At 44.4% G+C, this 24540-nt stretch overlaps 1 protein-coding gene across 1 annotated transcript in view; it reads right to left on the reverse strand.

Annotated features, from left to right (window-relative positions):
• LOC143764957 (glycine N-acyltransferase-like) overlaps nucleotides 1-23746 on the reverse strand; it is a 118970-nt gene extending 95224 nt beyond the window's left edge. The window contains exon 1 of the mRNA XM_077251110.1: nucleotides 23640-23746. The gene's annotated coding sequence lies outside the window, so the exon portion shown is untranslated. The remainder of the gene's footprint in view (nucleotides 1-23639) is intronic.
• Between the last annotated feature and the right edge of the window lie 794 nt (nucleotides 23747-24540).

Raw genomic sequence — 24540 nt, forward strand, 5'->3', positions numbered from 1 at the left:
TCTGGTGCACGTGCTGGTCTAAAAAATGTGTTAAACGACTCCCAGAAATTGCTTTTGCTACTTACACTGCTGCTGCTCATGTTTTGGCAATGACGCCTTGACTTTCCCGGATGCACACTGGGTGCCGCACTGCTGTCTTGTGGTAAACCACTCTTTAGATTGTCTACAAGCGTATTTCGATGCTCCAGCATGTGCGCATCCCTTTCCAGTGGGTTGAAGCATCTGGCTAAATTTACTCTTGTACTGTGGATCTAACTGAGTGGCAACCTAGTAGTCAGCACTATTTCTAACCCTAAGAATACGGGCATCGTGTTGAAGATAGTGCAGCAGGAAGACACTCATGTGTCAGGCTCTTCCATGAAGTCCAAGTACATCCTGTGTATATGGCAGGGTAAGACTTAAGGTTGTTCCCTCACGCCAACCACAGACAACAGGGAGGGGATCATTATCCTATTTAACTCCCAACTGTTGCCCGTCCATCACCTCCTCCTCCATTTGTTCCCCAGCTCCTGTACCTTCACTAATAGTTTGTCTGATACCATGAGCCCACCTCCCATGGCATCTGCCTGTGAGATGATAGTACGGAAATTTGAGATATTGTTATCCTTTCAGCATTCTCCTATGTCTCCAACTCTTCCTCTGGGTCCATCACCTCCTCAAACAGACTATTCAAAGTGTTCTCCAGCATGTGGATGACCTGAATAGTTATGCTGATGACGGCTTTGTCAGTGCTAACCATCTTAGCAGCCTTTCAAAACTGTCCAGAAGGGTGCTGAGGTCCTTCACCTGTCCCCACTCCGAAAGCGTGATTTGCACCATGTCCAGACTGCGTTGGCCCAGGCTATGCCAAAGGACATACTGACCTCTATAGCGGTGCAATCGTTGGAAGTGAACACAGTGACCATGCTTTCTGCAGCAGCTTATCCAGGCCGGCATAGGGTGGAGAAATTGCTGTGCCACCAGGTCGAAGGCGTGAGCCATGCAAGGCATGTGTGTGAGGTTGCCATGGCATAGGGCTGCCACCAAGTTTGCACCGTTATCACATACGGCCTTCCCTGGCTCCAGGTTTAGTGGAGACAGTCATTGCACTCAATATGCCTGGATACTTGCCCACAAATCTTGAGCTGTGTGACTGCGATCTCCAAGGCATATTAATTTAAACACTGCCTATTTGCGGTGAGCCAAGGCTGCGCAGTACAGACGAGGGAGAGATTATATCTGCACAGTTGGAACGTCTGTCTGATTAACCCCTTTCCAACAATGGGTGTTATAATGTGCAAATATCAGAATCCCTCCTTTTGATGTGGGCTTCGGCGCTGAGCCCACATCTTTTCCAGCACATGTCAGCTCTTTTGAACAGCTGACATGTGCCTCTAACAGCCACTGGTGGAAGTGCCATCCACCCATGGCTGTTAACCTGTTAAATGCCACTGTCAATTTCTGACAGCGGCATTTAACTCGCGCTTACCAGCGCTCATAGCAGTGAGCATTTCCTCTACACATACGCAATTTGATCATCACTTGCATGTAGCAGAGGTGATCAGACAAATGGAGACTATTGAAACAGGCAAAAAGTAAAAAAAAAAAATTTTTTAAATATTAAAAAAAAATATAAAAATTCAAATCACTCACTTTTTGCCAAATTCAAAATAAAACAATAAAAAAAATTCAAATATACACATTTTTGGTATCGTCACTTTGAGAATCGCCCTATCTATCAATATAAAAAAATAAATTAACCAGATCGCTAAGCGGTGTAAAGAGAAAAAATTAAACGCAAGAATTACGTTTTTTTGGTCACTGCTACATTGCAATAAAATGCAAAGACGGGCAATCAAAAGATCATATCTACACCAAAATGGTATCAATAAAAACATCAGATTGACGCGCAAAAAATTAGCCCTCACGCAGCCCCAGATTATTAAAAATAGAGATGCCACAGGCCTCGGAAAATAGCACCATTTTTTTTAACCAAAGTTTGGATTGTTTTTTCACCACTTAAATAAATAAGACATGTTTGGTGTCCGAGAATTCGTAACGGCAGGTCAGTTTTACCACTTAGTAACCATGGTTAAAAAAACTGTGGAATTGCACTTTTTTTTAACAATTTCACCGCTCTTGAATTATTTTCCCGTTTTCCAGTACACGATATGTTAAAACCAATGGTGTCATTCAAAAGTACAACTTGTCCAGCAAAAAACAAGCCCTCACATGGCCATTTTGACAGAAAAAATAAAAAATGTTATGGCTCTGGGCAGAAGGGGAGCAAAATACTAAAATGCAAAAATGAAAATACCTCCGGTCATAAAGGGGTTAAGGGAGAGGTTAAGGGCACAGGTGGAGGTCCTAGAGGAGATGGAGGAGGCAGAAGCAGTGCAAGAACTGTTATATGCAGAGGCTTGTCCCACAAGGCTTGGGGATTCAAAGACTTGTGGAGCCGTCCGTTGACCCCCTGCCCCCACAGCTACCATAGTCACCCAGTGCCTAGTCAGAGCAATGTAATGTCCCTGCCCATGTTTGCTCATCCAGGTGTCAGTGGTGAAATGCACCCTGGCAAACATTTTTTTTTTTAGGGAATGGGTGATTGTTGTGAAATTGGATTCTGGGCTCCCCCGGTGGCCACTTGTGGAATTGGACTTGTGTGCATCGTCCCCTCTGTTCACCTGCTCCTATCAGGATGTGGGAGTCGCTATATAACCTTGCTCCTCTGTCAGTTTCATGCCGGTCAACAATGTAATCAGAAGCCTTCTGTGCTTGTTCCTGCTACTAGACAACCCCCAGCTAAGTTGGACTTTTGTCCTTGTGTGTTTTTGCATTTTGTTCCTGTTCACAGCTGCTGTTTCGTTACTGTGTCTGGAAAGCTCTTGTGATCGGAAATTGCCACTCTGGTGTTATGAGTTAATGCTAGAGTCTTAAAGTAATTTCTGGATGGTGTTTTGATAGGGTTTTCTGCTGACCATGAAAGTGCCCTTTCTGTCTTCCTGCTATCTAGTAAGCGGACCTCGATTTTGCTAAACCTTTTTTCATACTACGTTTGTCATTTCATCTAAAATCACCGCCAATATATGTGGGGGCCTCTGTCTGCCTTTTGGGAAAATTTCTCTAGAGGTGAGCCAGGACTGTCTTTTCCTCTGCTAGGATTAGGTAGTTCTCCGGCTGGCGCTGGGCATCTAGGGATAAAAAAAACGTAGGCATGCTACCCGGCCACTTCTAGTTGTGCGGCAGGTTTAGTTCATGGTCAGTATAGTTTCCATCTTCCAAGAGCTCGTTCTCATATATGCTGGGCTATGTTCTCTCGCCATTGAGAATCATGACAGTTTGACCGGCCCAAAAAAGGGTTAAATTACTGGCTGAGAAAGGAGAGAAAAAAGAAGTCTGCTACAATTTTTTTTTTTTTTTTCCTCTAGTTCTGAGTGTGCTCTTAATTGAATCACTTGCTAGTCTGCCTATACTGCAGCCTTCCTCTCTTTCTCTCCTTCTAATCCTTGAATGGCTCTGTGTTCACCTGTTTCAAATGGATCTTCAGAGTGTAGCTACAGGTTTGAATAATCTCGCCACAAAGGTACAAAATTTGCAAGATTTTGTTGTTCATGCACCTATGTCTGAGCCTAGAATTCCTTTGCCTGAGTTCTTCTCGGGGAATAGATCTCACTTTCAAAATTTTAAAAATAATTGCAAATTGTTTTTGTCCCTGAAGTCTCGCTCTGCCGGAGACCCTGCACAGCAGGTCAGGATTGTAATTTCCTTGCTCCGGGGCGACCCTCAAGACTGGGCTTTTGCATTGGCACCAGGGGATCCTGCGTTGCTCAATGTGGATGCGTTTTTTCTGGCCTTGGGGTTGCTTTATGAGGAACCTCATTTAGAGCTTCAGGCGGAAAAGGCCTTGATGTCCTTGTCTCAGGGGCAAGATGAAGCTGAAATATACTGCCAAAAATTCCGCAAATGGTCTGTGCTTACTCAGTGGAATGAGTGCGCCCTGGCGGCGATTTTCAGAGAAGGTCTCTCTGATGCCATTAAGGATGTTATGGTGGGGTTCCCTGTGCCTGCAAGTCTGAATGAGTCCATGACGATGGCTATTCAGATCGATAGGCGTCTGCGGGAGCGCAAACCTGTGCACCATTTGGCGGTGTCTACTGAGAAAACGCCAGAAAATATGCAATGTGATAGAATTCTGTCCAGAAGCGAGCGGCAGAATTTTAGACGAAAAAATGGGTTGTGCTTCTATTGTGGTGATTCAACTCATGTTATATCAGCATGCTTTAAGCGTACTAAGAAGCCTGACAAGTCTGTTTCAATTAGCACTTTACAGTCTAAGTTTATTCTATCTGTGACCCTGATTTGTTCTTTGTCATCTATTACCGCGGACGCCTATGTCGACTCTGGCGCTGCTTTGAGTATTATGGATTGGTCCTTTGCCAAACGCTGTGGGTATGATTTGGAGCCATTGGAGGCTCCGATACCTCTGAAAGGGATTGACTCCACCCCATTGGCTAGTAATAAACCACAATACTGGACACAAGTGACTATGCGTGTTAATCCGGATCACCAGGAGGTTATTCGCTTTCTGGTGCTGTATAATCTACATGATGTTTTGGTGCTGGGATTGCCATGGCTGCAATCTCATAACCCAGTCCTCGACTGGAGAGCTATGTCTGTGTTAAGCTGGGGATGTAAAGGAACTCATGGGGACGTACCTTTGGTTTCCATTTCATCATCTATTCCCTCTGAGATTCCTGAATTCTTGTCTGACTTTCGTGACGTTTTTGAAAAACCCAAGGTTGGTTCACTACCTCCGCACCGGGAGTGCGATTGTGCCATAGACTTGATCCCGGGTAGTAAATACCCTAAGGGGCGTTTATTTAAGCTGTCTGTGCCTGAACACGCTGCTATGCGAGAATATATAAAGGAGTCCTTGGAAAAGGGACATATTCGTCCTTCGTCATCTCCCTTAGGAGCCGGTTTTTTCTTTGTGTCTAAGAAAGATGGCTCTTTGAGGCCGTGTATTGATTATCGACTTTTGAATAAAATCACGGTTAAATATCAATATCCGTTACCACTGCTTACTGATTTGTTTGCTCGTATAAAGGGGGCCAAGTGGTTCTCTAAGATTGATCTCCGTGGGGCGTATAATTTGGTGCGAATCAAGCAGGGGGATGAGTGGAAAACCGCATTTAATACGCCCGAGGGCCATTTTGAGTATTTGGTGATGCCTTTTGGTCTTTCAAATGCCCCTTCAGTCTTCCAGTCCTTTATGCATGACATTTTCCGCGATTATTTGGATAAATTTATGATTGTGTATCTGGATGATATTCTGATTTTTTCGGATGACTGGGACTCTCATGTCCAGCAGGTCAGGAGGGTTTTTCAGGTTTTGCGGTCTAATTCCTTGTGTGTGAAGGGTTCTAAGTGTGTTTTTGGGGTTCAGAAGATTTCCTTCTTGGGATACATTTTTTCCCCCTCTTCCATCGAGATGGATCCTGTCAAGGTTCAGGCTATTGCTGATTGGACGCAACCCTCTTCTCTTAAGAGTCTTCAGAAATTTTTGGGCTTTGCTAACTTTTATCGTCGATTTATTGCTGGTTTTTCTGATGTTGTAAAACCATTGACTGATTTGACTAAGAAGGGTGCTGATGTTGCTGATTGGTCCCCTGATGCTGTGGAGGCCTTTCGGGAGCTCAAGCGCCGCTTTTCTTCCGCCCCAGTGTTGCGTCAGCCTGATGTTGCTCTTCCTTTTCAGGTTGAGGTCGACGCTTCTGAAATCGGAGCTGGGGCGGTGTTGTCGCAGAGAAGTTCCGACTGCTCCGTGATGAGACCTTGTGCTTTTTTTTCCCGTAAATTTTCGCCCGCCGAGCGGAATTATGATATTGGGAATCGGGAGCTTTTGGCCATGAAGTGGGCTTTTGAGGAGTGGCGTCACTGGCTTGAGGGGGCCAGACATCAGTTGGTGGTATTGACTGACCACAAAAATTTAATTTACCTTGAGTCTGCCAGGCGCCTGAATCCTAGACAGGCGCGCTGGTCGTTGTTTTTCTCTCGGTTTAATTTTGTGGTGTCTTACCTACCGGGTTCTAAGAATGTTAAGGCGGATGCCCTTTCTAGGAGTTTTGAGCCTGACTCCCCTGGTAATTCTGAGCCCACAGGTATCCTTAACCCCTTAAGCCCCGAGGGTGGTTTGCACGTTAATGACCGGGCCAATTTTTACAATTCTGACCACTGTCCCTTTATGAGGTTATAACTCTGGAACGCTTCAACGGATCTTGGCGATTCTGACATTGTTTTCTTGTGACATATTGTACTTCATGTTAGTGGTAAAATTTCTTCGATATAACTTGCGTTTATTTGTGAAAAAAACGAATATTTGGCGAAAATTTTGAAAATTTCGCAATTTTCCAACTTTGAATTTTTATGCCCTTAAATCACAGACATATGTCACACAAAATGCTTAATAAATAACATTTCCCACATGTCTACTTTACATCAGCACAATTTTGGAACCAAAATTTTTTTTTGTGACGGAGTTATAAGGGTTAAAAGTTGACCAGCAATTTCTCATTTTTACAACACCATTTTTTTTTAGGGACCACATCTCATTTGAAGTCATTTTGACGGGTCTATATGATAGAAAATACCCAAGTGTGACACCATTCTAAAAACTGCACCCCTCAAGGTACTCAAAACCACTTTCAAGAAGTTTATTAACCCTTCAGGTGTTTCACAGGAATTTTTGGAATGTTTAAATAAAAATGAACATTTAACTTTTTTTCACACAAAATTTATTTCAGCTCCAATTTGTTTTATTTTACCAAGGGTAACAGGAGAAAATAGACCCCAAAAGTTGTTGTACAATTTGTCCTGAGTACGCTGATACCCCATATGTGGGGGTAAACCACAGTTTGGGCGCATGGCAGAGCTTGGAAGCAAAGGAGCGCCATTTGACTTTTCAATGCAAAATTGACTGGAATTGAGATGGGACGCCATGTTGCATTTGGAGAGCCCCTGATGTGCCTAAACATTGAAACCCCTAACAAGTGACACCATTTTGGAAAGTAGACCCCCTAAGGAACTTATCTAGATGTGTGTTGAGCACTTTGACCCAACAAGTGCTTCACAGAAGTTTATAATGCAGAGCCGTAAAAATAAAAAATCATATTTTTTCACAAAAATGATCTTTTCACCCCCAATTTTTTATTTTCCCAAGGGTAAGAGAAGAAATTGGACCCCAAAAATTGTTGTGCAGTTTGTCCTGAGTACACTGATACCCCCATATGTGGGTGTAAACCATTGTTTGGGCGCAGGGCAGAGCTCAGAAGGGAAGGAGCGCCATTTGACTTTTCAATGCAAAATTGACTGGAATTGAGATGGGACGCCATGTTGCGTTTGGAGAGCCCCTAATGTGCCTAAACATTGAAACCCCCCACGAGTGACACCATTTTGGAAAGTAGACCCCTTAAGGAACTTATCTAGATGTGTGTTGAGCACTTTGACCCAACAAGTGCTTCACAGAAGTTTATAATGCAGAGCCGTAAAAATAAAAAATCATATTTTTTCACAAAAATGATCTTTTCACCCCCATTTTTTTATTTCCCCAAGGGTAAGAGAAGAAATTAGACCACAAAAGTTGTTGTGCAATTTGTCCTGAGTACGAAGATACCCCATATGTGAGGGTAAACCACTGTTTGGGTGCATAGCAGAGCTCGGAAGGGAAGGAGCGCTATTTGACTTTTCAATGCAAAATTGACTGGAATTAAGATGGGATGCCATGTTGCATTTGGAGAGCCCCTGATGTGCCTAAACATTAAAAAACCCCACAAGTGACACCATTTTGGAAAGTAGACCCCCTAAGGAACTTATCTAGATGTGTTTTGAGAGCTTTGAACCCCCAAGTGTTTCACTACAGTTTATAACGCAGAGCCGTGAAAATAAAAATTATTTTTTTTTTCACAAAAATGAATTTTTAGCCCCCAGTTTTGTATTTTCACAAGGGTATCAGGATAAATTGGACCCCAAAAGTTGTTGTCCAATTTGTCTGGAGTACGCTGATACCCCATTTGTGGGGAGGGACCACTGTTTGGGCGCATGACAGAGCTCGGAAGGGAAGGAGCGCCATTTGGAATGCAGACTTAAATGGATTGGTCTGCAGGCGTCACGTTGCATTTGCAGAGCCCCTGATGTACCCAAACAGTACAAACCCCCCACAAGTGACCCCATATTGGAAACTAGACCCCCCAAGGAACTTATCTAGATGTGTTGTGAGAACTTTGAACCCCCAAGTGTTTCACTACAGTTTATAACGCAGAGCCGTGAAAATAATTTTTTTTTTCTTTTCACAAAAATGAAATTTAGCCCCCAGTTTTGTATTTTCACAAGGGTATCAGGATGAATTGGACCGTAAAAGTTGTTGTCCAATTTGTCCTGAGTACGCTGATATCCCCTATGTGGGGGGGAACCACTGTTTGGGCGCATGACAGAGCTCGGAAGGGAAGGAGCGCCATTTGGAATGCAGACTTAAATGGATTGGTCTGCAGGCATCACGTTGCATTTGCAGAGCCCCTGATGTACCCAAACAGTACAAACCCCCACAAGTGACCCCATATTGGAAACTAGACCTCCCAAGGAACTTATCTAGATGTGTTGTGAGAACTTTGAACCCCCAAGTGTTTCACTACAGTTTACAACGCAGAGCCGTGAAAATAAAACATATTTTTTTTCCCACAAAAATGATTTTTAGCCCCCCAAATTTTTATTTTCCCAAGGATAACAAGAGAACTTGGACCCCAGAAGTTGTTGTTCAATTTGTCCCTAGTACGCTGATACCCCATATGTTGGGGTAAACCCCTTTTTGGACGCACGGGAGAGCTCGGAAGGGAAGGAGCACTGTTTTACTTTTTCAACGCAGAATTGGCTGGAATTGAGATTGGACGCCATGTCGCGTTTGGAGAGCCCCTGATGTGCCTGAACAGTGGAAACTCCCCAATTCTACCTGAAACCCTACCCCTAACCTCACCCCTAACCGTTTACTGAACATTTTCTGACAGTCATAAGTGCCACGTATATAAGTGCCACGTATATAAGTGCCACGTATATAAGTGCCACGTATATAAGTGCCACGTATATAAGTGCCACGTATTTAAGAGCCAGGTATTTAAGTGCCACGTATTTAAGTGCCACGTATTTCAGTGCCACGATATTTCAGTGCCACGATATTTCAGTGCCACGTATTTCAGTGCCACGTATTTCAGTACCACGTATTTCAGGCACTGAAAAATACGTGGCACGTAAATACGTGGCACTTAAATACGTGGCACTTAAATACGTGGCACTTAAATACGTGGCACTTAAATACGTGGCACTTAAATACGTGGCACTTAAATACGTGGCACTTATATACGTGGCCACTGAAATATCGTGGCACTTATATACGTATATAAACGTATATTTCAGTGCCACGTATTTCAGTGCCACGTATTTCAGGTTAGGGGTAGGGTTAGGGGTAGGGTTAGGGTTTTTTGTTTTTTTCTTGTTTTCTTGTGTTTTTCTATAAAAACGCATGCGTTTTACCGCGTTTACATGCATTTTTTCACACATGTGGTTTTTTTAAAAAACGCATGCAGATAAAAACGCAAGTGTGAAACCAGACTAAAAGACGCTTTTTATAGCAAAAAAGTTTTTGCGTCTCCACATTTTGAGACCTATAATTTTTCCACATTTTGGTCCACAGAGTCATGTGAGGTCTTGTTTTTTGCGGGACGAGTTGACATTTTTATTGGTAACATTTTCGGACACGTGACCATTTTTTATCACTTTTTATTCCGATTTTTGTGAGGCAGAATAACCAAAAACCAGCTATTCATGAATTTCTTTTGGGGGAGGCGTTTATACCGTTCTGCGCTTGGTAAAATTGATAAAGCAGTTTTATTCGTCGGGTCAGTACGATTACAGCGATACCTCATTTATATCATTTTTTTATGTTTTGACGCTTTTATACGATAAAAACTATTTTATAGAAAAAATAATTATTTTGGCATCGCTTTATTCTGAGGACTATAACTTTTTTACTTTTTGCTGATGATGCTGTATGGCGGCTCGTTTTTTGCGGGACAAGATGATGTTTTCAGCGGTAACATGGTTATTTATATCCGTCTTTTTGATCGCGTGTTATTCCACTTTTTGTCCGGCGGTATGGTAATAAAGCGTTGTTTTTTGCCTCGTTTTTTTTTTTTTTTTCTTACGGTGTTTACTGAAGGGGTTAACTAGTGGGCCAGTTTTATAGGTTGGGTCGTTACGGACGCGGCGATACTAAATATGTGTACTTTTATTGTTTTTGTTTGTTTTTTTTAGATAAAGAAATGTATTTATGGGAATAATATTTTTTTTTTTATTATTATTTATTTAGGAATTTTTTTATTTTTTTTTTACACATGTGGAAATTTTTTTTTTTACTTTTTTACTTTGTCCCAGGGGGGGGACATCACAGATCGCAGATCTGATAGTGTGCACAGCACTCTATTAGATCTGCGATCATCCTTTCATCGGAGCAGGCTGCAGCTTTCATCTGCAGCCTGCTCCGACCCGGAAGTGCTCCCTGCAGGACCCGGATACAGCCCCTCGGCCATTTTGGATCCGGGGCCTGCAGGGAGAAGACGTTCGGTACGAGGTGAGTACATCACCTTGTACCGATCGTCTCAGGGAAGCACGCAGGGAGCCCCCTCCCTGCGTGATGCTTCCCTGTACCGCCGGTACACCGCGATCATGTTTGATCGCGGTGTGCCGGGGGTTAATGTGCCGGGGGCGGTCCGTGACCGCTCCTGGCACATAGTGCCGGATGTCAGCTGCGATATGCAGCCGACACCCGGCCGCGATCGGCCGCGCTCCCCCCGTGAGCGCGGCCGATCGCGTATGACGTACTATCCCGTCACCGGGAATTAAGTCCCAGGTCACCTTGACGGGATAGTACGTCATACGGGATTAAGGGGTTAAAGATGGAGTGATATTGTCTGCCGTTTCTCCAGACCTGCGGCGGGCCTTGCAGGAGTTTCAGGCGGATAGACCTGATCGTTGCCCACCTGGTAGACTGTTTGTTCCTGATGATTGGACCAGTAGAGTCATCTCTGAGGTTCATTCTTCTGCGTGGGCAGGTCATCCTGGAATCTTTGGTACCAGGGATTTGGTGGCAAGGTCCTTCTGGTGGCCTTCCCTGTCACGAGATGTGCGAGGCTTTGTGCAGTCTTGTGACGTTTGTGCTCGGGCCAAGCCTTGTTGCTCTCGGGCTAGTGGATTGTTGTTACCCTTGCCTATCCCGAAGAGGCCTTGGACGCACATCTCGATGGATTTTATTTCGGATCTGCCTGTTTCTCAGAAGATGTCTGTCATCTGGGTGGTGTGTGACCGTTTCTCTAAGATGGTCCATCTGGTTCCCTTGCCTAAGTTGCCTTCTTCTTCCGAGTTGGTTCCTCTGTTTTTTCAAAATGTTGTTCGTTTGCATGGTATTCCGGAGAATATCGTTTCTGACAGAGGGACCCAATTCGTGTCTAGATTTTGGCGGGCATTCTGTGCTAGGATGGGCATAGATTTGTCTTTTTCGTCTGCTTTCCATCCTCAGACTAATGGCCAGACCGAGCGGACTAATCAGACCTTGGAGACATATTTGAGGTGTTTTGTGTCTGCGGATCAGGATGATTGGGTTGCTTTTTTGCCTTTGGCGGAGTTCGCCCTCAATAATCGGGCCAGCTCTGCCACCTTGGTGTCCCCGTTTTTCTGTAATTCGGGGTTTCATCCTCGATTTTCCTCCGGTCAAGTGGAATCTTCGGATTGTCCTGGAGTGGATGCTGTGGTGGAGAGGTTGCATCAGATTTGGGGGCAGGTGGTGGACAATTTGAAGTTGTCCCAGGAGAAGACTCAGCTTTTTGCCAACCGCCGTCGTCGTGTTGGTCCTCGGCTTTGTGTTGGGGACTTGGTGTGGTTGTCTTCTCGTTTTGTCCCTATGAGGGTTTCTTCTCCTAAATTTAAGCCTCGGTTCATCGGCCCGTACAAGATATTGGAGATTCTTAACCCTGTGTCCTTCCGTTTGGACCTCCCTGCATCCTTTTCGATTCATAATGTTTTTCATCGGTCATTGTTGCGCAGGTATGAGGTACCGGATGTGCCTTCCGTTGAGCCTCCTGCTCCGGTGTTGGTTGAGGGTGAGTTGGAGTACGTTGTGGAAAAGATCTTAGACTCTCGTGTTTCCAGACGGAAACTCCAGTATCTGGTCAAATGGAAGGGATACGGTCAGGAGGATAATTCTTGGGTCACTGCCTCTGATGTTCATGCCTCCGATCTTGTCCGTGCCTTTCATAGGGCTCATCCTGATCGCCCTGGTGGTTCTGGTGAGGGTTCGGTGCCCCCTCCTTGAGGGGGGGGTACTGTTGTGAAATTGGATTCTGGGCTCCCCCGGTGGCCACTTGTGGAATTGGACTTGTGTGCATCGTCCCCTCTGTTCACCTGCTCCTATCAGGATGTGGGAGTCGCTATATAACCTTGCTCCTCTGTCAGTTTCATGCCGGTCAACAATGTAATCAGAAGCCTTCTGTACTTGTTCCTGCTACTAGACAACCCCCAGCTAAGTTGGACTTTTGTCCTTGTGTGTTTTTGCATTTTGTTCCTGTTCACAGCTGCTGTTTCGTTACTGTGTCTGGAAAGCTCTTGTGATCGGAAATTGCCACTCTGGTGTTATGAGTTAATGCTAGAGTCTTAAAGTAATTTCTGGATGGTGTTTTGATAGGGCACTTTCATGGTCAGCAGAAAACCCTTTCTGTCTTCCTGCTATCTAGTAAGCGGACCTCGATTTTGCTAAACCTTTTTTCATACTACGTTTGTCATTTCATCTAAAATCACCGCCAATATATGTGGGGGCCTCTGTCTGCCTTTTGGGAAAATTTCTCTAGAGGTGAGCCAGGACTGTCTTTTCCTCTGCTAGGATTAGGTAGTTCTCCGGCTGGCGCTGGGCATCTAGGGATAAAAAAACGTAGGCATGCTACCCGGCCACTTCTAGTTGTGCGGCAGGTTTAGTTCATGGTCAGTATAGTTTCCATCTTCCAAGAGCTCGTTCTCATATATGCTGGGCTATGTTCTCTCGCCATTGAGAATCATGACAGGTGATGTTGTCAGCAAATGCTGTTTCAATAGTAGGCACAGCTTTCTTTGAGAAGTAATGTTTACTGAGCAACTGGTACTGAGGGACTGCAATTATTTTGTTATATTGATAGATCGGGCGATTCTGAAAGTGACAATACCAAAAATGTGTACATTTGAATTTTATTATTGTTTTATTTTGAATGGGGCAAAAAGGGAGTGATTTGAATTTTTGTATATTTTTAAAAACATTTTTTTTTTTACTTTTTGCCTGTTTCAATAGTAGGCACAGCTTTCTTTGAGAAGTAATGTTTACTGAGCAACTGGTACTGAGGGACTGCAACGGCCATCAACTTTTGGAAACTGTCTGTATCCACCAGGTGGAAAGGCAGCATGTTCATGGCCAACAGATGGAATTGGTGTAGCTAAAGCTCTTAGCTGTGCCATGTATAGGAAGAAACATTCTTTAACCAAAAACTATGGAACTGAGAGTTGGCTGCTCTGGAGAGAGTTGGCGGACTACGGAGAACAGGACAAACTGCTGGACTGTGAGTGAGGTGCAGGCAGAGATGTTATGATGGATTGAGAAAGATGTGTTGTGCTAAGTGACACCAAAGCAGCAGTTATATCTACTTCTGTAACAGTTGACCTGCTCTCACACACACCAAATGTGATGGATAAACAATTGTAGTTTCTGCGGCTGGAGTCCTGTGTGTGAAGACTTGGAATGCTGATGGAGGAGGAAGAAGCAGCAGATGGGGTTGATGGGACAGCTGGTGGTTGGCGAGGCCCACTAGTCAGCATTTTAGCACAGTGAAATTCCCACACTAAGACATGTTGATTGCGCATGTGCCGATTCATTTATGTAGTTGTTACATTTTTTAAATTTTTGCCTTTACTGAGTTTTATTTTGCAAATTTGACAGATAACGTGAGTTGGGTCATCCTTATTAGGCTAGGCAATAGTGATGAGCGAGTATACTCGTTGCTCGATATTTCCAGAGCATGCTCGGGGGGTCTCCAAGTATTTGTAAGTGCTTGGAGATTTACTTTTTCTTCACGCAGCTGCATGAGTTACAGCTGCTAGCCAGCATAAGTACATGTAGGGGTTGCCTGGTTGCTAGGGAATTCCCACATGTAATCAAGCTGGCTAACAGATGTAAATCATTCAGCTGCAGGGATGAAAACTAAATCTCTGAGCACTAAAAAATACTCCGAGGACACCCGAGCATGCTTGAATTCTCAAGTAACGAGTATACTCGCTCATCACTACTAGGCAACCATTGCTGCCCCTGAGAACTGCACACTCGCAGAGTGAGGACTGAGGATGCAGTGCTTGTCATGGTTACATCACTTCGTGTCTGTGTGGGAAGCCGCAATGTAACCTCCTCATTTTCCCACTCCACCTCTTCTGCTGAACTATCCAGCTGCATACCTCAAGGTCGCAACAAGTGGGATCTACAGCCTCATTGTCATCCTCTCTGTTCTCACACTCCTCACTCTGAGAGTCACCCTACTCCTCTTCTTGGCCAGACAACAAAGTACACTCCGCATGTGCCTCTGATATCTGAGTCTCTTCAGAATGACCCATCTAAGGTTCTCCAAAGTCAGTTGGGCGTTTAGAAATTTTTGACTCGGGAGGAAACAAGGTTGATTAGGGTGCCACCTCTGATGATTCTACTGTGTGTGATATTATGGTGCAGGAAGAGGAGGAGAGGCCACTTGATGCAGCGCTTGCCATCCACTGAAGCACATGTTTTTTATGAGCCTCATCTACAAGGCATACCGCTGTTCGGTTGCCAAATAAAGGTAGACAAGTAGGCCTGCCAGTAACAGATGTTGTCAGAAGTCTTTGGATAGGATCAGACAGTGTTAGTTCAGTTGAGCTTTCATTCACATTAACACCTAACCCATGTACATATCGAACACGAAGCCTATTCCTCCTTCCATCACAACTTCGCTTTTTCCCTCTCTTGTTGTAAGTAGCCTTCCCGTCTTGTACCCTGCTGTTTCACAACCTTAGACCCACAGTTCTCAGTCACCTGTTGCTACATGAACAATCACTATTTATTTTCTTACATTTTTACGTGGAAAGATAGCCTTCTGATTTGCCACTGAAACACCGTTTTAGCCAAAACGATTTGGAGTAGGTAATTGTGCCTAGTGGATGCACCACTACATTAGGCTTAACGAAATGTAAGTGGAAATCTGCCCTTCTGATTTGAGACTGAAACACAGTTTTAGCACAAACAATTAGGAGTAGCTAACTGGACCTCGTGGCTGCACCACTATAGTAGGCCTAATGGTTTTTACATGGAAATCTGGCCTTCTGATTTGTCACTGAAATACAATTTTAGCACAAACGATTTGGAGTAGCTATTTGGGCCTCGTGGCTGCAACACTATATAAGTCGTAACAATTTTTAAGTGAAAATCTGGTCTTCTGATTTGCCTTTGAAACACAGTTTTAGCACAAATAATTTGAAGTAGCAAATGGGGCTTCTGGAGACTGCCACACAGTTTGTGCGTAATCTACTTTGATGCTGGAATATCGATTTCACACAGGACAAGTTCACTTTCATCAGCAGCACTAACGCAGGAGCGACCACTCTGTACTGTGATACAGAGCAAATGGCGCCAGCATACCAATATGTCTGCTTTTTATAAGGCCAGGAACATGTGACTTCAGCAACCAATCACAGAAGACCTTGTGTCATGACGTTGTGGATGGTTTCTGCACCCTGACTGGTCACCAGAATCAACACACATAAAGTTAACCCCTTAACGACCGCCGATACGCCTTTTAACGGCGGCCGCTAAGGGTACTTAAACCACAGCGCCGTTAATTAACGGCGCTGTGGAAAAAGTGAATAGCGCCCCCCAGAGTCGGATTTTCTCTGGGGTCTTGGTTGCCGAGGGTAGCCGAGACCCCAGAGAACATGATTCGGGGGGTTTTTACCGACCCCCGAGTTGCGATCGCCGGTAATTAACCGTTTACCGGCGGTCGCAACAAAAAAAAAAAAAACGCGATTTGCCGTTTAATTTCTCTGTCCTCCGATGTGATCGCACATCGGAGGACAGAGAAATGTGGTCCCCGATGGCCCCCAATAGCCCCCCAATACTTACCTACCTCCCCCGGTGCTCCTCGTGTCTCCCCATGGGCGCCGCCATCTTTTTTCCGGGAAAAAATGGCGGGCGCACGCGCAGTGCGCCCGCCGCCCGGCACCCGGATGTTCTTTGGGGTCTCGGCTGCCGGGGGTAGCCGAGACCCCAAAGAACATGATCGGGGTCGATTTGCACCGACCCCTGCTTTGCGATCGCCGTTAATTAACAGTTTACCGGCGACCGCAAAAAAAAAAAAAAAAAAAAAAAAGCGATCAGTTATTTCTCTGTCCTCTGATGTGATCGCACATCAGAGGACAGAGAAATAGGGGGATTCGGGGACCCTATCATACTCACCCGGGGTCCCTGGGTCCTCTTCTGTCTTCTCCTGCCAGCCGGCTTTTTCATCATGGCGGGCGCATGCGCAGTGCGCCCGCCATCTGCTGCCATCTGCCGGCCGGCAGGAGAAGACAAGTTGGGGCTAAAATTAGGGTTAGGGTTAGAGTTAGGGTTAGGGTTAGAGTTAGGGTTAGGGTTAGAGTTAGGGTTAGGGTTAGAGTTAGGGTTAGGGTTGGGGCTAAATTTAGGGTTAGGGTTAGGGCTAGGGTTAGGGTTAGGCTACTTTCACACTAACGTTTTTTGGCTTCCGTCGCAATGCGTCGTTGGAGAAAAAACGCATCCTGCAAAAGTGCTTGCAGGATGCGTTTTTTCTCCATTGGCTTGCATTAGCGACGCATTGCGACGGATTGCCACATGTCGCATCCGTCGTGCGACGGATGCGTCGTGCTTCGGCGGACCGTCGACACAAAAAAAACTACATGTAACTTTTTTGTGCGACGTGTCCCACATATTTCAGTGCCACGTATTTAAGTGACACGTGCCACGTATCAAAGTGCCACGTGCCACATATTTCAGTGCCACGTGCCACGTATCAAAGTGCCACGTGCCACGTATCAAAGTGCCACGTGCCACGTATCAAAGTGCCACGTGCCACGTATCAAAGTGCCACGTGCCACATATTTCAGTGCCACGTGCCACGTATCAAAGTGCCACGTGCCACATATCAAAGTGCCACGTGCCACATCTTTCAGTGCCACGTGCCACGTATTTAAGTGACACGTGCCACGTATCAAAGTGCCACGTATCACGTATTTCAGTGCCACGTATTTAAGTGACACGTATCACGTATAAGTGCCACGTGTCACGTATTTAATTGCCACATATTTAAGTGCCACGTATCAAGATTTTCCATGGAGAACAGACACATCCAGAGATATGTCTGCTCTCCACGGCTGCAGCAACACACTGACAGGAGCCATAGTTCCTGTCGGTGTGTCACTGCGCATGCGCGAGCGAGTTTACCGGCGGTCATTGACCCCGGCACTCTCGCTTAACGGCAGTGCTGCGTGGGAAAGTTCAACGCAGCTGTACTGCTGTTAACCGAGACGCCGGAGTCATTGAACTCCGGAACAGTACGCGATACACTGCTAGGAGCTTCGCTCCTGGCAGTGTATCGCCGGAGAGCAGCCGATCGGCGTGGGACACTTGTTTTATGGATTCTGCGGACAGGGAGTATGAATTTGGTTTATTATTTTTGGATTTTTTCCTGGAGGATCGAGGGCTTCGCCTACAAGTGTGCTGTTGGTGAGTATATACTCTGTGTTATATGTTGTATGTACTGTGTGTCATGTATGTGTATTGTGTGTAGGTGTTTTGTGTAACTTTACAATTGTGCTAAGTCGCCGGACACAGGGACAACTCTCCCATCCTAATACCGGATGGGAGTAGTAGTCCCATACGGCGACTTAGCACAATGGTGGCACTAGCGTCGCATGGGGACACACACACGCACACACACGCACACACACGCGCACACACACACACACAGAAGGACTCCATGCTGCTTCACTGGGGGGCGGGGGCTTCCCTCTTCCTGTCCGACGTCACGTCCGGTCCTGGGTGTCAACCCCTCCGTACAAAGACGCCGACACCCAGGACAAAGGCGCTGTGTGTGGAAGGTAATATGGGGCCCTAGGGGGATACGCAGACACGCCGCTGCGTAAAGAATTGACATGTCAATTCTTTTTACGCCGGCGTGTTTGCAGACAAAAGCGCCGCGTTTTTTTGCGGTGTGTCTGAACGGCAAAGTGAATTTCTCATTCACTTTGCCGGCAGACGAAAATGACATTGCGCATTTTTGAAAAGCGCCCGCAAAATAGCGCTCAAAAATGCGCTATGTCTGAAAGTAGCCTAAGGCTTCTTTCACACTTGCGTCGGTACGGGGCGGTCGCAATGCGTCGGCCCGATGTACCGACGCACGTTGTGAAAATTGTGCACGACGTGGGCAGCGGATGCAGTTTTTCAACGCATCCGCTGCCCAGTCTATGTCCTGGGGAGGAGGGGGCAGAGTTACGGCCACGCATCCGTGGAAATGGCGGACGCGACGTACAAAAAAAAGGTTACATTGAACTTTTTTTGTGACGACGGGGGCTAAAGTTATGGTTAGGGTTGGGGCTAAAGTTAGGGTTGGGGCTAAAGTTAGGGTTAGAGTTGGGATTAGGGTTAGGGTTTGGATTAGGGTTGGGATTAGTGTTACGTTTGGGATTAGGGTTAGGGTTGGGATTAGGGTTAGGGGTGTGTTGGATTTAGGGTTTTGATTAGGGTTATGGTTAGGGTTGAGATTAGGGCTGTTTTGGGGTTAGGGTTGTGATTATCGTTAGGGTTGTGATTAGGATTATGGATCGGGTTGAGATTAGGGTTAGGGCTGTGGTGGGGTTAGGGTTGGAGTTAGAATTGGGGGGTTTCCACTGTTTAGGTACATCAGGGGGTCTCCAAACACGACAGCCAATTTTGCGCTAAAAAAGTCAAATGGTACTCCCTCCCTTCTGAGCTCTGCCGTGCGCCCAAACAGTGGTTTACCCCCACATATGGGGCATCAGCGTACTCGGGATAAATTGGACAACAACTTTTGGGGTCCAATTTCTCCTGTTACCCTTGTGAAAATAAAAACTTGGGGGCTAAAAATCTTTTTTGTTGGAAAAAAATATATTTTTTTATTTTCACTACTCTGCATTATAAATTTCTGTGAAGCACTTGAGCTTTCAAAGTTCTCACCACATATCTAGATAAGTTCCTTAGGGGGTCTAGTTTCCAAAATTTGGTCACTTGTGGGGGTTTCTACTGTTTAGGTACATTAGGGGTCTGCAAACGCAACATAACACCCACAGACAATTCTATCAAAGTCTGCATTGCAAAATGGCGCTCCTTCCCTTCCGAGCTCTGCCGTGCGCCCAAACAGTGGTTTACCCCCACATATGGGGTACCAGCATACTCAGGACAAATTGGACAACAACTTTTGGGGTCCAATTTCTCTTGTTACCCTTGTGAAAATAAAAACTTGGGGGCTAAAAAATCTTTATTGTTAAAAAATATATATTTTTTATTTTCACGACTCTGCATTATAAACTTCTGTGATGCACTTGGGCATTCAAAGTTCTCACTACACATCTAGATAAGTTCCATGGGGGGTCTAGTTTCCAAAATGGGGTCACTTTTGGGGGGTTTCTGCTGTTTAGGCACATCAGGGGCTCTCCAAACGCGACATGGCGTCCGATCTCAATTCCAGTCAATTTTGCATTGAAAAGTCAAATGGCGCTCCTTTGCTTCCGAGCTCAGCCATGCGCCCAAACAGTGGTTTACCCCCACATATGGGGTGTCGACGTACTCAAGACAAATTGTACAACAGCTTCTGGGGTCCATTTTCTCCTGTTACCCTTGGTAAAATAAAAATTTGGAGGCAAAAAGATCATTTTTGTAGAAAAAATGAGATTTTTTTATTTTCACGGCTCTACGTTATAAACTTCTGTGAAGCACCTGGGGGTTTAAAGTGCTCACCACACATCTAGATAAGTTCCTTAAGGGGTCTAGTTTCCAAAATGGTGTCATATGTGGGGGGTCTCTACTGTTTAGGCACATCAGCGGCTCTCCAAACGTGACATGGCGTCCGATCTCAATTCCAGCCAATTCTACATTGAAAAAGTAAAACGACACTCCTTCTCTTCCAAGCTCTGCGGTGCGCCCAAACAGTGGTTTACCCCCATATATGGGGTATCGACGTACTCAGGAGAAATTGCACAACAACTTTTGTGGTCTAATTTCTCCTGTTACCCTTGTGAAAATAAAAATTGGGGGGCAAAAAGATCATTTTTGTAGAAAAAATGAGATTTTTTATTTTCACGGCTCTACGTTATAAACTTCTGTGAAGCACTTGGGGGTTCAAAGTGCTCACCACACATCTAGATAAGTTCCTTGGGGGGTCTAGTTTCCAAAATGGTGTCACTTGTGGGGGGTTTCCACTGTTTAGGCACATTAGGGGCTCTCCAAACGCGACATGGCGTCCGATCTCAATTCCAGCCAATTCTGCATTGAAACAGTCAAACGGTGCTCCTTCACTTCCAAGCTCTGCGGTGCGCCCAAACAGTGGTTTACCTCCACATATGGGGTATCGGCGTACTCAGGAAAAATTGCACAACAAAATTTGTGGTTAAATTTCTGTTTTTACACTTGTGAAAATTAAAAAAAATGGTTCTGAAGTAAAATGTTTGCAAAAAAAAGTTAAATGTTAATTTTTTTCTTCCACATTGTTTTAGTTCCTGTGAAGTACGTAAAGGGTTAATAAACTTCTTGAATGTGGTTTTGAGCAGCTTGAGGGGTGCAGTTTTTAGAATGGTGTCACACTTGGTTATTTTCTATCATATAGACCCCTCAAAATCACTTCAAAGGTGATGTGGTCCCTAAAAAAAACATGGTGTTGTAAAAATGAGAAATTGCTGGTCAACTTTTAACCCTTATAACTCCCTAACAAAAAAACAAATTGTTTCCAAAATTGTGCTGATGTAAAGTAGACATGTGAAAAATGTTATTTATTAACTATTTTTTGTGACATATCTCTCTGATTTAAGGGCATAAAAATACAAAGTTTGAAAATTGCAAAATTTTAAAAATTTTCGCCATATTTCCATTTTTTTCATAAATAATCGCAAGTAATATCGAAGAAATGTTACCACTAACTTGAAGTACAACATGTCACGAAAAAACAATCTCAGAATCAGCGGGATCCGATAAAGCGTTCCAGAGTTATAACCTCATAAAGTGACACTGGTCAGAATTGTAAAAATTGGCTCGGTCATTAAGTACCAAATTGGCTCTGTCACTAAGGGGTTAAAGGAAATATTTAAAAAAAACAAACGTGTGCTGCTCCTGTAATCTCTTTAGACGCTCCATTAACCCTTCCACATCCCCTTCCCTCATCAACTGCGTCCTCCCGTCCCCCACGCTCATCATGCAGCACCACTATCCTAGCCATAGTCATACAAAAGCATTAGTGGAAATGCGATGATTTACCGAACTGTGACTTTTGCTGACTTTTGGTTGTGAAACTGAACACAAATCTGAATGTGCTATGTTCATGCCCAATTTGAGATTGGCAAACGTGCCAGGATGCCAAATAATTCTAATAAATAAAGATTTACAGAAGTTAGGGTCAGGCTGGGGGCCAGACTTATCAGACCCGGAATGTGTTTCAGTACTTGGAGAATCCATCAAAATTACATAATGGGTCTGATCAGATGTTAGAAAATTATATGATTTCCACTTGAGTCCACATAAAGTTTACATATGTATTGCTTCACATCAATCATGCAATCTCCCACCCAAAACATCCTCCCTTTGTTGCTCATCAAATTTACATAATGGGCTACCATTATGGTGGTGATTGAGATTTGTGGGAGGACACTGACCATTAAAATCCTCTGCCTCTCCATAAGAAATGGTCTCCAGGTGGGCTTACATCACTTATGTGCTGTAGATAATAACATCACGGCTGTTACCCCCGAATTACATCGTTTTTAGTTCCTTGTATTCACTAAAGAACCATACTCCCCTATCTCAGAGCCAAACAGAGCAATGTTTTTGGACTCAAAGATGATTATCCTGTCCCCATATAACCCATTTAAAGGGAATCTGTCAGCATGTTCTTGTTATGGAATCTTAGAGCAGCACAATGTAGGGGGAAGAGAACCTGACTTCAGCAATGCGTCACTTATTGGGCTGTTTGGTGTAGTTTTGATAGAATCTCTTGTTTCCTCTGGTGCAAGTGTAACAGTAGTGAAAATGCTAGCTATATACAACCCCACCCACACCACTGATTGGCAGTTTCCTGTGTATACTGTACATTGTCAGCAGGCTGCCAATCAGTGGTGGGGGTGGAGTTACACAGTTTAGCTTAACTGCCTTGCATGCAACATCAATAGCAAGTCCAGCAGTGATAATTTCCTGCTGATAAAACACTGATTGTATTGAAACTACAGCACACAGCCTAATAAGTGATGCATCTCTAGAATCGGGTTCTTGCCCTATAATATGCTGATCTCAGATTCCATTGAAGGGGGTGTTACACATGTGCTTTTCTCCATGTCTAAGTGTTCGTTTCCAGTAGGCGTATACATCTGATGATGATGCACATCAGAGCTCACATTCACTCTGCCGGCACCATTATAGTATATGACCCCTGCCGGCGCATATGTCCAAATTTCGTTTTACAGGGAAGGGGGTAAGATCAGATGCAAGCCCCGACGGGATCCACAGACATGCAGAAAAGTGCAATGTAAAGCACCCAAAGGTATAAGTAGAGTTGCCACTTTGTTGATAGACTACAGATGCAGTAAGTAATTATTTCTACCATCATTATCAAGTGCATGTTGTTCTTTTATTATAGAACAATGTATTTGACAAGTTTAGTAGATTCTTATTTAAGTTGAATACTACTTGTTTACCTGGCTGTCCATCCCTATAAATGTCAGCAGCATCAGGACTAGGTCTTGTATAGGATTGCCCTCTACAGGGGATTGTAATGGACAAGGCAGCAGAAAACCAGAGACAGCCACTACCCACCTACACAGCCATGTGAATTGGAAGCAGAGCAGCATACTCAGGGTTAATTCCGTGTCAGTTTACTGTATTGGATGCGACACCATTTCACTGCTGTATGGAATAGCGCAATCCGTGATATTCTATACAGGAGTATCTAGTACTAAAATCAGTTTGTGCAAAATTGTGGGAAAAAAATCACAATAAAAAAATAGAACATGTAAATCACCCTGAATCTAGGCAATATTTTTAGGTAGCATTGGTGGCAACCCAATATTAAAAACGTGACAATAAATAATTCCCGTGTAGAACTGTAAAATCACACTGTGTGTTTGGCCATGCCCCACAAAAGAATGCCCCTTTTTAAGACTCAATTACGTAGATGGGAACTCTCGGTATGAGAACTGGTCTAGTTTAATCTACTTCCTAATACTGTACAAATGTGGGTCCCCCTGTAATAAACAGCAGGGGGGATGTAGTAAACACATCAGTTATTACGTACCTCTCCTGGGGTCTGATCGCCTTCCTGCCACTTGCAATCTGATCTTCAGCACTGGAACCAGAGAGCTGTAGGGCCGAAGTGATGGAATTTCTAGCTCTCAGTAAAAGTGGGATGTGCTGCAGAGTTATGTTACATGACTATAAGCCCTAATGCTGAAAGCTTCTGCATAGTCTCCCTCACAGGCCCCAAACCAAGAGTCAATCATTTACCTTATAGGCTCTCACACAGAGGCCAAGGCTTTGCTCTCCTCCCTACTGCAGCTATACCATTAACTATTAAATCGTTTTCATTTAGGTAAACCCCTTAATGAAGTGGCATATTTTGGACATTAGGATGCAGCCCCATTTTTCATACCTGGCATTTTACGTAACAATAACTTTCTAATGCTTTTACATATCCAAATAAGTCTGACACTGTTTTTTCGTGACACATTTCTATGTTATGTCATACCTCACAACTTAAATGAACCAGAAACACGAAAAATAGGAATAATCAATTAGCACCATACAAAGGAATAGAATAAAATCACCTTTTTATTGTAGATATAATTTTAAAATACAATACCGGATAAGGATGTAAATCAGGTCTAACAAGGAGAAAAATAATGGGTGAGAAGAGATGGTGTCGAGAGGTAGCAGAGTTGGCAGAGATAGTAAAGTTAATAAAGGTAAAGTGACAGTGCTATATAGCTGATAGATATGTAGTTCTTACCCATAGCTAGGAGAGACTGAATGCCCCCATCGGAATTGCCCCGACGCGCGTTTCGTGTGCTTTCTCAAGGTGAGGTGTGACCTCATTGTAGTCCTGCCATATATGTATACCAGTGCGTTGTTAAGCACCGTGGGGCTGAGTCCCTCCCCACCATCACATGGTAATCCCGGAACTACCCGAGAGAGTGGAA

Source organism: Ranitomeya variabilis, chromosome 4 (assembly GCF_051348905.1).
Source record: "Ranitomeya variabilis isolate aRanVar5 chromosome 4, aRanVar5.hap1, whole genome shotgun sequence".
NCBI lineage: Eukaryota > Metazoa > Chordata > Amphibia > Anura > Dendrobatidae > Ranitomeya > Ranitomeya variabilis.